Source organism: Nicotiana sylvestris, chromosome 1 (genome assembly GCF_000393655.2).
Source record: "Nicotiana sylvestris chromosome 1, ASM39365v2, whole genome shotgun sequence".
Lineage (NCBI taxonomy): Eukaryota > Viridiplantae > Streptophyta > Magnoliopsida > Solanales > Solanaceae > Nicotiana > Nicotiana sylvestris.
Window position 1 is genome coordinate 95,850,348 of NC_091057.1, and position 13,913 is coordinate 95,864,260.

The following is a 13,913-nucleotide window of genomic DNA, read 5'->3' on the forward strand; positions in this document are numbered from 1 at the left end:
GATTTCTGTCCTAGGAGAAAGTTCATCAGACTAGGTCTTCTATCTTAGGAGAAAAATTCATCAGACTAAGATTTTGATCCTAGGAGAAAAGTCATCAGACTAGGTCTTCTAATTTATTATCTTAGGAGAAAGATTCATCCGACTAAGATTTTGATCCTAGGAGAAAATTCATCATACTAGGTCCTATATCTTAGGAGAAATATTCATCAGACTAAGATTGTGATCCTAGGAGAAAGTTCATCAGACTAGGTTTTCTATCTTAGGAGAAAAATTCATCAGACTGAGATTTCGATCCTAGGAGAAAGTTCATCAGACTAGGTTCCCTTTTTTGTTATCTTAGGAGAAAGATTCATCAGACTAAGATTTATATCCTTGGAGAAAATTCATCAGACTAGGTTTTCTATCTTAGGAGAAAGATTTATCAGACTAAGATTTATATTGGGAGGAAAATCCATCAGACTAGGACTTTTTATTCTAGGAGGAAAAATGTGAAGATCAATGACAAGATTTTATGCACAATAGCAAGACAAACAAAGGTAAAGATTTGAGAAACATTTCTTTGTCGTATCTTCTCGTCTTTTCTTTTTCTTCTTTTTTTTTTTGCTGTTTTTTTCTTTTTTTCATCATTTTTTTTTCTCTTTTTGAATCATTTTCCTTCCACCGCTTTGTTCCTGTTTCATACAAAGAAAAATTTGTCAGTTTTGAAAATGGTGGTCGGTTTGTGGCCTTGAGTCTTGGGCAGCTTGGCTTCTGCTCAATCAGCTTGAGTCGTCTTCAAACGATTTTTGCTCTGCATCAACCCTAATTGTTTCACACCTAGTATCATTTGTACTTGCGGCTCAATCAGCCTTATCTTAACTGGAGATCTTTGCCTAGGTGACCTTTTACGATAGCTTGAATGACTTCCTGCTTTTTGGGCAATTTGTCTGTCAGAGAGAATCACAAGTTATCTTTGCTTGCGCCAAGTAGGCTGACAAGAGTCTTTAGGGGAGCCTTTGCATGAATCCTCAAGGCACGTTTGACAGTAACAACCGAGTGTGCTGGCCAAATTTACTTTGTGCAACTGAAAAGCTGGTAGCAGATTTTGAAAGCTTTTCTTGCTTGTTTTGACAAGGACTGACCCAGAGTGGAGGACACAAATGATGCAAAGAAATAATATTAACAAGAAATGTCCTTATTGAGAAGGATAGAAGGAAAGTTTTTTTTTTGTCAATAACTAGCCTTAATGATCATGACATGCATTTTGGACTCAACGACCTGATCTACCAAACTAATCCAATCTTCCCTTTTACCATTCTTATAATCTTTGAAGTGGGGCCTATCTGTTCTAATCCTTTGCATCAGCTTCACGACTCACTTTCGACTAATGATTCCTTGAGGAACTTTCACCAACAAGCCTCTCTCATTTATTCATCTCTACTTACCGTCGTCTTACAATGCCCGTGAAGGTTTTTACTAGTAAGACTCTCTCATTTTCCTTATTTTTCTTTTTCTTTTACTTTCTTGTGCGAGCAACTTGACAGTGTTCTATGTCGCGTGACAGCCGTTGCTCATTGCATGCTTCTCTTGGCACTCTTAAAGGCATATAGGGAGGTCTTTATTTGGACTGTTTTGGATAGGGTTGGACAGAAGGGTCGCATGAAGGCTTAACATAGATTCAAAATAAAAGGGGGTGTAGACTTACAACTCTTGGAATCGACTCTTTCAAAAGTAAAATAAAATCTTTGCCCCAGTTTCGGATACAAAGGAATTTTTGGATTTTTTTTCTCTTTTCTGAATTCTTATTTGGTTGGACCGAACCGTGAGGCTGCCTACGTATCCTTTTTTTAAGGAATCAGGTCGAACGTAGTTCAAACATCTGACCTAACTATAATTCATCTTTCTTTCTGTTTCTTTTTTTTTCTTTTTTTTTTCAAAACAAGTTGCCCCAACTTCTATTTTTTGAGGGCAAACAATTCTTTTCTTTTTTTTTTTTTCACTTGAACTTTCTAGGAATTGCCCAGTTTGTACTCTTGGGACATGGACATTTTTTTTCTTTTTTTCACTTTTTTTTTCATTTTTCAATTTTTTTTGACTCTTGACTCTAAACTTGATTCCAAAAGAGGGTGGTCAAAGAAAATAACATAGGCTCAAAAGGGGTAGCGAAGGATATAAAGTGTTTGGATAGCAGAAAAAGGGCCTCCTAGCCTCGAGAATGCCAATCATGTTATCTTTTCGCCATCACAGCATTGACGAACATGTCTGTCTTCTTGGTATGTCGTGGTCGAAAGACACTTTCCATCCATTAATGTCAAACTATCGACTAAGCTTCAATTGATTAAACATCCTTAAGCCCGATCCTCACAACGATTTGAAGGTGAATTTTACTCGATCTTAATTCCCAAGTATTTCAACTCTTTATTGATCCTCAAAAAAAAAATCTTGTTCTCAGTTATCCAATTCAAGCTTAAATCAATTTTCTAAGATCTGGCCAAAAGTTCCGCATGCATGTCATGTCACTAAAATTAGCGGCGAAAGAACTAAGCATGGAATGACATAATAGAACAAACTGTATTTCATTGAACAGAGGATGGTAGGGTTTAAAAACAACACAAATAACCTAAGATCCAAGTTACAACCCTAAAATAACCCGAAAAATGAAAATAGCAACAAAACAAACGGACAAGACTCACACAAACAGAATGGAGGGATAGAAGGGTTTGACTCAATAAAACAAATAAAATCTGGATCACAACCCTGAAATAACCCAGATAATAAAAAAAACATCAAAATAAGCTACCAAGATTCCTTCCTAGTGAGGAGGGAATGACTTTTCAATTGTTAGGCTTGACATTTAACCACAAATTTGCTCATCAGAATCAGCAGAGCCTTCTCCAATTTCAACATCATTAACTTCAGTTAGCATGTTCCCGAGAGGATTCTAATACTCCATGTCACCAGGCATCATCCCCACAAAGTGTGCATCATGATGTGCAGGTAAAGGATTCTGCGCGATATTCTGGGTGTCACTGTCTTGGATCACAATCAGGTTTTCCTAGATCATCCTTTCTACTCTTTTCAAATCCCGACAACTTTCAACATTGTGCCCCTGGGCATTGGAATGGTATTCACACCTTTTAGAAGGTCTAAAGCTTCTTGCATGGGGGTCCACATGATTTGGAGGAATAGGTGCAATCATGTCATACTGCTTTAATTTCTCAAACAAGCTTGCATAGGACTCTCCTATTGGTGTAAAATTATCTTTTAGCCTTTGTTCCCTTCTATACCCCTGGCTTGGATGTGAGTTATAGGGCATTTGAAAATTTTGTGGAGGCTAGTGGAGATTTTGTGGTGCTGGTGCTCGCATTCTAGAGTGTCTTGGTGGCCGGGCAACATACTGAGGTGCAACAACAGAGTATTGATGGTTTTGAAGTGGATAATAGTATTCAGGGGAATCATGGGAAACCTGATGAGGTTGCTCATACCTTCGAGATGCTCTCCTAGGACCTCTTCTCGACCCTGATGTCATTATGATTTCTTCGTGCTTCTCATTCGTGTCACTAAAATTATCGGATTCAATCGGGACAGCCTGCGTTGCGGCTTTGAGAATTGCTTGACTTATAATTTTGCCTGTTTTAAGACCATTCTCAATCATTTCTCCCATTTTGATTGCTTCCGAGAAGGATTTACCCACTGCGGACATCATATTTTGAAAATAATTTGGCTCTTAAGCCTGAAGGAAGACATCGATTAACTCGTGCTCATCCATGGGTGGCTTAACTCTGGCCGCTTGCTCTCTCCATTTAATGGCATATTCTCTAAAACTTTCAGTTGGTTTCTTCTTCAAGTTTGAAAGGGAATTGCGGTCTGGGGCAATGTCAATGTTGTATTGGAACTGTTTGACAAAGGCCTGTGCCATGTCATCCCAGACATACCAGCGAGACGTGTCTTGATCCTTAAACCATTCAGAGGCTACTCCCGTAAGTCTTTCCCCAAAATAAGCCATCAACAATTCTTCATTTCTTCCCGCACCTCTCAGTTGATTGCAATATCTTTTCAGGTGAGCTATTGGATCTCCATGTCCATCATACTTTTCAAATTTGGGAGTCTTGAAACCAGGTAGCAAGTGGACATCGGGGAACATACATAGATCTTTGAAGGCAACACTCTTTTGACCTGTCAACCCTTGCATGTTTTTCAACCGTTGTTCTAAGCTTTTCACTCTTTGGGTCATTTCTTCCTGTACCATCTTTCGCGCAGGCTTATCAATATTTGCAGGAAGATCAAACGAGTACGAGTGGTACTCAGGGGAGTGGTACTGCTCTTGCTGTGTAGAAAATTGTGACTCATGACGAGGTTGTCCTTGACCACTGGCCCATGCTTGACACATTTCGGTCATATTCTGTTTCAGTATTCTATTTTTCTCAAACACAGTAGACTCTTGTTGAACCCTCTGACCCTAAGTCTCTTGAGCACTTGTAACAGTTTCGATGTCAGTTATCATTTTTCCCTGGATCTTGTGTTTCCAGCTTACCACAAACCTACCACCTCAACTTTCTTCACAATTCAAAACAAAACATGTTAGAATGGACTCAGTCGGTCCTTATTATTATCAATTTTTTTTCATTTCTTCATTTTTTTCTTTTTTTTAATGGTGATCGAACCTGATGTGGGTTGCCTACGTATCATGTGGGAACATGAATCAGATCTTGCGTAGTTCGGGAAGATCATGAATAAAGTAAATAAACTAACTTTTTTTTTGAATTTTTTGAATTTTATTTTTTCAAAAGAAAGACTTATAAAGAATAAAGGGAATATTTTTGGATTTTGATTTTTCTTCAGTATTTTTGCAAAGAAAGACTTCTAAAGAAGAATTTTTTTTTTTGAATTTTTTCTGGAATTTCGAAAGAAAAGCTTCTAAAGAAGAAAGAAAATATTTTTGGAATTTTATTTTGAATTTATGAAAGAAATGCTTCTAAAAAAAAGAAAATATTTTTGAATTTTGAATTTTCTTTTCAATTTTGAAAGAAGAATGAAAATATTTTTTGGATTTTGGAAGAAATTAAAAGAAAATATTTTTGTATATTTTTTTAAAAAAAACAATTAGGGTCTAAAAGAAAGGCTTTCTAAAGAAGCAAGTAAAGGAAAATAATTTTGGTTTTTTTGAAAATTGGGGTCTAAAAAAAAGACTTTTCTAGAGATGAAGTAAAGGAAAATATTTTTGGATTTTTTGAAAATTATGGGCCGGAACCGATGAGGTTTGCCTACGTATCTCACATCCGGTTAGAATCAGACCCGCGTAGTTCGCCCCTTTTGACGGAACAAAAGAAAATATGCCTTATTTTGAAATGACTTTTTTTTTTTCAAAATTTCAACAAAATTTCGGAGTATTTAATACCTACTTCTCGCTCTCTTTTCTTTTTTTTCTTCTTTTTTTTTGATTTTATTTTTTTTCTCTCTTTTTTTTTTCATTTTCTTTCCCTATTTTAGAAGCCAGTCAACATGTAAGACAAAACAGACAGATATGCAAGTAGCACGTAAGATGCATCAGGATGGTCTTTTAATTTGGGTACACCTGTCCTAGACGGACCCAACCCCTATGTTGAGTCCCCAAAGTCAAATTCACGTGATGCAAACAAATGTTCCTACTAGGGATCTGGCATGAGGGTGAGTTATTCTAAGCTAAAAACCTGGGTATATTGTTCTAGACTTGTGTACCCGAGCGAACAACTCGAACCGAGGAGGGGGCTACGTACCGGAACCAAAAGGCCATCCGACTTTGTAACTTGTCCGAGTCTCTTTCTTATTTCAAGGTATGACACTAACAGAATAGGGAGTCACGCCAGCGTGCACATCCCCGAAGATGAGAAGAGAAGGGTTTCGTAACAGTTTATATACAATTCAAATAATATCAAAGTGGTAAAAAGCGACATTTAGCACATTAGGCTCAAACATGTAATAAAATCAGATAATAAATAAAACCAATTATAACAATTATTCTAAGCTCGAATTCTTGAACCCTGAACCAGAAGTTCTGGATTCTGATCCCCAGCAGAGTCGCCAGAGCTGTCACACCTCCTTTTTCCTGCACCCCAAAAGGGTATATAAGGGAGTTTGTCCAATTTAAGTGACAATCGAAACAGGATTATTTCATTTAAAATTCAGAGTCGCCACTTGGGATAATTTTATGGTGTCCCAAATAACCTGGTTCAAATTCCGAATCGAGGAAATGATTGACTCTGTATTACAGTCCACGAACACAGAAATTCGGGTAAGGAATTCTGTTAATCCGGGAGAAGGTGTTAGGCATTTCCGAGTTCCGTGGTTCTAGCACGGTCCCTCAACTGTTATTATTGGCCTATTTACTTGATTTTAATACATGTTTTAGTTTATAACCGCTTTTATTCATTTTAAGGAGAATTGCGACGTCATTTAAAATATGGCTTGAACCACGTCATATAAATGCACCCGCAGTCCGCAACACATTTTATCTAATATTATTGAGATTTGAATTTGGGTCACATAAATGCGCACCCGAGTTTAGGAAGGTAAATTTTGAAAATACGCAACTAAAGCAACTACGCATTTTTCAACTTTGCGAGGGCCATGGAAATTCAACTAATGGCACGCCTCGATTGAGATTTACGTATTATGACCATGACACGGGAACCGTACCCATAGTTGTGAGGTTTTAATTACGCACCTAAAGCATTCCTACTGTATTGGGAAAAAATTGAATTTACATTGAAGGTGATGTGGCATGACACGAGGACTGGTCAAATGGTCAAAACTTGATGATTAGTTAAGAGGCACGAGTGACAACAGATACGGGGAAAGGAAAGCTAAATAGGCATGAGAGGCAATTCGAATAATACAAGCTTTATACCTATTTAGGTCATTTAAAGCCAAGAGATCAGAAGGCATTGAAAACATGGATATGATGACAAAAGGAGTCCAAATTCAATATTAAATACCTAATACGTTAGAGAATTAGTATTAAATAGGAATGATTGTGTAACGTCTTATTTAATGTCATTTATTGCTCATAATTTTCTCGTTAAGGCTAAGGTATTACTCCTTTACTTAGGATCAACTATAAAAGGAGAAGATCAGGTCATTTGTAAGGACAGAGGATACCATCAACATTACATTAAAATACAAACTTATCTACTGCTTATTCGTCATTCTCAAAAAGTCTATTATTTCTTTTTCGTCTCCTGATTATCAGTAGCCCGAATTTCTATTTGTCTTTAGCTTTGACCAAAGAATCATATTTTTGGTTAAACAAATTGGTTTCGCTACCGGGAAACTGATATTCTTTTCTTTGAAGCTACGTTTTATTCGTCTTTTATCAACATGTCAAACAACAACAACAATAACAGTGATAACACATTGGGAAACCATGAAAATCAAATCCATCAAAATCAAGATGACCTACTGAACATTGATGTGGTTCCATCCCCTCCAGATTCACCACGTTAATCTCGTGAAGGCACTCCTGCTCCTGAATCCCATGCTGATCAACAAGAACAATTTGAACACTTTGAAGGAGGTACAAATGAAGCTTTATAAAAGCTAATTGATGCACAGGTCGGCAAAGCTCTTCAGGCTCTAGTTAGTCGATTGCCTGCTGCACCACCCACACCAACTCCTAATAATAATACATTGGATAATCCCCATTCTGGTCTTGTTAATTCTGGAAATGGAGGAACCACAAGTGAACCACAGGAAGGGGAACCAGGTAATTCAAATAATTCCTATTTGCAAAATTTAGTACTAACCTTGCAGAAACAGATTAAGGAACAAAATGAGCGTATTGAGCAAATCCCTGGAGTTCCGCCTGTAATAAAGGGAGTTGACATGGACAAATATTCACAACAACCTTGGAAGCCAAGTGTTGCTCCCCTTCCAATTCCGAAAAAGTTAAAAATGCCTGACATCCCGAAATATAATAGTACTACAGACCCACGTGACCACGTGACTGTATTTACAATAGGCGTGAAATGCAACGACTTGACCAAACAAGAAATTGAATCAGTACTAGTCAAGAAATTTGGAGAAACACTCACCAAGGGTGCATTAACCTAGTATTCTCTTTTATCTGAAAATTCTATAAATTCTTTTGCTGAGCTTGCAGATTCTTTTATTAAAGCACATTCGGGAGCTCAAAAGGTTGAGAAAAGAATGGAAGATATTTTCAAAAATCAAACAAGGGGATTCAGAGTTGCTCAGAGACTTTGTTGATAGATTCCAGCATGAAAGAATGACTCTACCCCGTGTGCCTGACAACTGGGCTGCAATAGCTTTTGCAAGTAATTTAAATGACAAAAGTTCTGAAGCCACGAGAAGACTCAAAGAAAGCCTTCGAGAATTCCCTGCAACCACGTGGAATGATGTTTACAACAGGTATAGTACGAAGCTGCGAATTGAAGAAGATACCGTACCTAAGTTTCATCATAAAGAAAGGGGCGGTTCCAAAAGATCAGAAACCAAAAAAAGATCAGGTAAAAATAGGTACGATCCATATATGGGACCTGCAGGAAAAGACTCACGGTCAAAACAAGATAGCCAGCAATATGATCAAAAATCGAGGAACATGGACTCTGGTTCTTCATCAATATTCAGAAATGATCGGAACAGACAAGAGTCACGAGATGATGACAGAAGTTTAAAGGCACTGTTCGGCGGATATAACTTTAATGTCACAACCTCCGAGCTCGTGGCTGTTTTGAGAAGCATGGGAGATAGGGTACGGTGGCCAAAAGAGATGCGGTCAAATCCAAATAGACGCAATCCAGATCATTGATGCGAATTCCACAATGATCACGGGCACAAAACTTTAGAATGTAGATTCTTGCAGAGTGAAGTGGATCATCTATTGAAGCAAGGGTACCTCACTGAGTTATTTAGTGAAAAAGGTAAACAAGCTTATATGAAAAATAGGCAAGAGCCACCAAAGCCTCCTTCACCCAAAAGAACAATGAATGTGATAAGTGGGGGAGAAGATATTCACGGCATAACCTACACAGCTTCCAACAAGGTTTCTAAAGTAACAATTACACACGGGAAACGAGTACGGCAAGTTTTAGAAAATGAAAGTATTTCATTCGATGATGCAGATACCGAAGGAGTGATAACTCCACATAATGGCGCACTGGTAATATCTTTACTTGTACATGATACTAATGTAAAACGAGTTTTGATTGATCCAGGGAGTTCTATAAATATTATACTGCTAAGGGTATTACGTGAAATGCAAGCTGAAGACAAAATGATACCCAAGGCGCATACCTTGTCAGGCTTTGACAATTCAAGTGTGGTAACAAAAGGAGAGGTAATTCTAACAACTTTTGCTATAGGTGTTATTAAAGAAATTAAATTTCAGGTAGTTGATATGGAAATGGCCTACAATATGATCATGGGGAGGCCTTGGATCCATGATATGGATGTTGTTCCATCAACTCTACATCAGGTTGTTAAATTTCCATCACCGTGGGGGATTTGTCAAATTCGAGGGGATCAACAAACAGCCAGGAGTATTAACGCTGTAACAAATACGAGCACCGTAAACAAAGAAAAATAGCAATTACAGGAAATAGTTGAAGGTGCCAGCAATCAAACCTCAACTGAGCAAGAGAAAACAGATTTAGACTCGAAACCTGATACAATTCAAGAACCTGAGGAGAATGAAAATATCAAACCAACTATCGAAGAACTCGAGGCTGTGATATTATTTGAGCATTGGCCTGAACGGAAAGTTTATGGTGGAGCTAATTTAAACTCAAACATGCGAGGTATGTTAATTGAATTTCTAAAATCTAACGTGGGATGTTTTGCTTGGTCTCATGCTGACATGACAGGAATACCACCGGATGTGATGACTCACAAGTTAAATGAAGACCCATCCTTTACACCAATAAAGCAAAAGAAAAGAAATCAAGGGACTTTCAAAAACCAGGTGATTCAATATGAGGTCCAAAAGCTATTAAAAATTGGGTCAATCCACGAGGTAAAGTACCCTAATTGGTTAGCCAACACAGTTGTTGTACCTAAGAAAAATGGTAAGTGGCGAGTCTGCGTAGATTATACATATCGTAATAAAGCTTGTCCAAAAGATTCTTTTCCTTTACCACATATAGATCAATTAATTGATGCAACTGCAGGACATGAACTTTTAAGTTTTTTAGATGCATATTCAGGGTACAACCAAATTAAAATGGACCTTTGTGATGAAGAAAAAACTTCTTTCATTACAGACAGGGGGACTTACTGTTATAAAGTAATGCCCTTTGGTCTCAAAAATGCTGGGGCAACCTATCAAAGGTTGGTCACCAAAAAGTTCCAGGAACATTTAGGAAAGACAATGGAGGTATATATAGACGATATGCTTGTCAAAACCCAGCAGTCTCTTGATTATATTTCTCATCTATCTGTAACATTTAAAATTTTGCAAAAATTTAATATGAAACTCAACCCAGAAAAATGTGCATTTGGAGTTTCATTAGGTAAGTTTTTGGGTTTTCTTGTTTCTAACCGTGGTATTGAGGTAAATCCTTCTCAAATCAAAACAATAGAAGAAATTCCTGATATCCTTACTAATAAAAAGGAAGTTCAAAGATTAACGGGAATAATTGAAGCTTTGGGGAGATTTATTTCCAAATCTTCAGAAAAATGTTTTAAGGTTTTCTCTGCACTCAAAAAGCAAGATTATTTTGAATGGAACGAAGATTGTCAACAAGCCCTTAGAAATTTGAAAGCTTATTTGTCAAAACCACCGTTATTGGCAAAACCAAAGGTGGGAGAAAATCTTCTCATCTATCTGGCTGTGTCTGAAGTTGCGGTAAGTGCTGTTTTAGTCCGTGAGGACCGAGGTAAACAATCTCCTATTTATTATGTAAGTAAGTCCTTACTAGATGCTGAAACACGATACCCACAGCTAGAAAAGTTAGCATTAACTTTGATCATGACATCTAGAAAATTAAGATCTTATTTTCAATGCCATCCCATTGTTGTAGTTACTGCTTTTCCGCTTCAAAATATTTTGCATAAACACGAACTGTCAGGAAGATTAGAAAAAATGGGCTATAGAACTAAGTGAATACGAAATCATTTATCAACCCAGGACCGTTATAAAATCTCAAGTACTAGCTGATTTCGTGGCTGATTTTAGTTAGGGGATGCATTTAGAAGCAGAAAAAGAATTACAAGTTTTTAATGGTGCAAACCCGGAGACTTGGGTTTTATTCACTGATGGTTCATCTAATGTAAAAGGAGCAGGTCTGGGTATAGTTCTCATACCACCTACGGGTGAAACTATTAGACAAGCTATAAAATGTCATTCTATAACTAACAATGAAGCAGAGTACGAGGCTGTAATTGCAGGTTTAGAATTGCCAAGAGAACTCGGCATAACACAAATTATAATCAAGAGTGATTCTCAACTCGTGGTCAATCAAATGCTGGGGACTTATACAACCAGGGAAACTCGAATGCAAGAATATCTCGAAAAGGTACAGGAACTAATAAAGCAATTCCAAACTTGGAAGGTAATGCAGATCCCAAGAGATAAGAATGTGGAGGCAGATGTTTTAGCTAATCTCGCATCTGCAGCTGACGTAGCAAATGACGCAAATGCTTCAGTCATACATTTATTTCATTCTGTTCTCGAACCTGACAAGGCTAAGGTAAATTTTAATCATTTAACATGGGATTGGAGAAACGAAATTATTGTTTTTTACAGCACGGAACCGTGCCTAATGACAAAGATAAGGCTCACGCGCTTCGCAAAAAAGCCGCTCGATATTGTTTATATCAAGGAAATCTTTATCGAAAGATGTTTGGTGGACCACTAGCAAGGTGTCTCGGACCCTCTCAAACAGAATATGTGATGAGGGAAGTGCACGAAGGACATTGTGGAAATCACGTAGGGGGAAGGTCACTTGTAAGAACATTGATTCGAGCAGGATATTATTGGCCTAAGATGGAAGAAGAGGCAAATAGTTTCGTGTCCAAATGTGATAAATGTCAAAGATACGACAATAATATGCACAGACCAGCTGAGTTACTACACCCTGTTATAGCCCCGTGGCCCTTTATGAAATGGGGAATAGATATCGTAGGTCCACTACCATAAGCAAAGGGTCAGGTAAAGTTTCTACTTGTACTCATATATTATTTCACTAAATGGGTAGAAGCAGGAGCATTTAAACAGGTACGAGAGAAGGAAGTTAAAGACTTCATATGGCGAAATATAATATGCCGCTTTGGAGCACCAAAGGAGATCGTGTGTGACAATGGACCACAATTCATAGGAGCTCAAATCACAGAATTTCTTCAAAGTTGGCAGATTAAAAGGATAACATCTACGACGTACCATCCAGTGGGTAATGGATAAGCAGAATCCACAAACAAAGTCATTATCAATAACTTGAAGAAGAGGTTACAGGATTCAAAAGGTAATTGGCCTGAGATATTACCTGGAGTATTATGGGCTTATCGTACAACGACAAAAACGAGCACTGGAGAAATACCATTTTCAATGATTTATGGTGCGAAAGCCTTAATTCCAGTTGAAATAGGTGAACCGAGCACACGGTACATTCAGGCAATGGAGGAATCTAATGATGAAGAACTGCGGGTCAACCTTGATTTGCTTGAAGGAAGAAGAGAAGCTGCATTGGTAAGAATGATAGCACAAAAGCAAGTAATTGAACGATATTATAATAGGAAAACACGCCTCAGATTTTTCAAAATTGGGGACTTCGTGCTTAAAAGGGTGTTCCAATCTGCAAAGGCTACTAATTCAGGAAAGCTAAGTCCAACGTGAGAAGGACCATACAGAGTTCGTGACATTGCAGGAAAAGGAGCATACAAGTTGAGACAATGGACGACAAAGTTTTACCCTCACATTGGAATGCCGTCCATTTAAAGAGATATTACTTCTGAGAAAGTACCCACGGTCAGGTATCGCCATGTTAAAATTTTTCTTTTGAATTATTAAAGTTTTACTAACGATTTTAGATGCTAGGCAAAAACCCTAACTCGTGCCAAATGATGAGTCACGACCTGCAAGGCAAAATGGAGTATTCTAAAATTCCTAGCCCAGGGTTACAATTAATCTGATGGAAATACACACGAGTTAGGCAGTCTTCATCTATAATCGCACCTTCGAGTCCCGTATATTTTTCTATTTCAGGAAAAGGACCAAATTGAAAGAAATAAACAAGTGCTCGAGGCTTCATACTTCATCGCTCCAACACTTGGGGGACTACATATTATACACAGATATGTGTAGAAAAACAGATACGAATATCGAACAAAAGTCGACCACAAAGAGACAAGTGTTGAGAAAAAGTTACGAAGTCTTCAGCATTCATCATAGTGTTCAACAAACACAAGACATTCTCTAAAACTCATAAACGAAGTCACCTCTCAAACCCTTCCTAATATATAAATATAGGGTCATGACTATGTACTGAAACAGGTTATGAAGAAAAACCTTGTTTATTTTATATTATTTAAAAATTTGTTGCAAGAAAAATAGTTACGAGAAAGTTATAGATGTATTTTAATACATGTAATAGTCAAAAAACTTGTTAAAGTTCATGAATAAAAACTTGTCAAAGTTGTTTCATACAAAACATGTGTATTCCTATTTCTTTCATCGTATTATAACACCATTATGAAGTTGAGACGTCTTCTTCATTAAGTGTCGATAAAATAAAAGGGCCCTCTTTTATAAGCCTCATGTTGGTAATCCATGAGAAGAATCGTAAAGCATTTTCAAAGGATAAAAATGCTAAGTTATTCTATAAATCCTAGATAATTAGGCAAGAATAGAATATACAGAAGTACCGATAAAACTTCTTAATATAAAAGACTAAGTACAAACTTAGTCAGCAAAATATTTGTTTTTTACAAATGCCTCACTACGA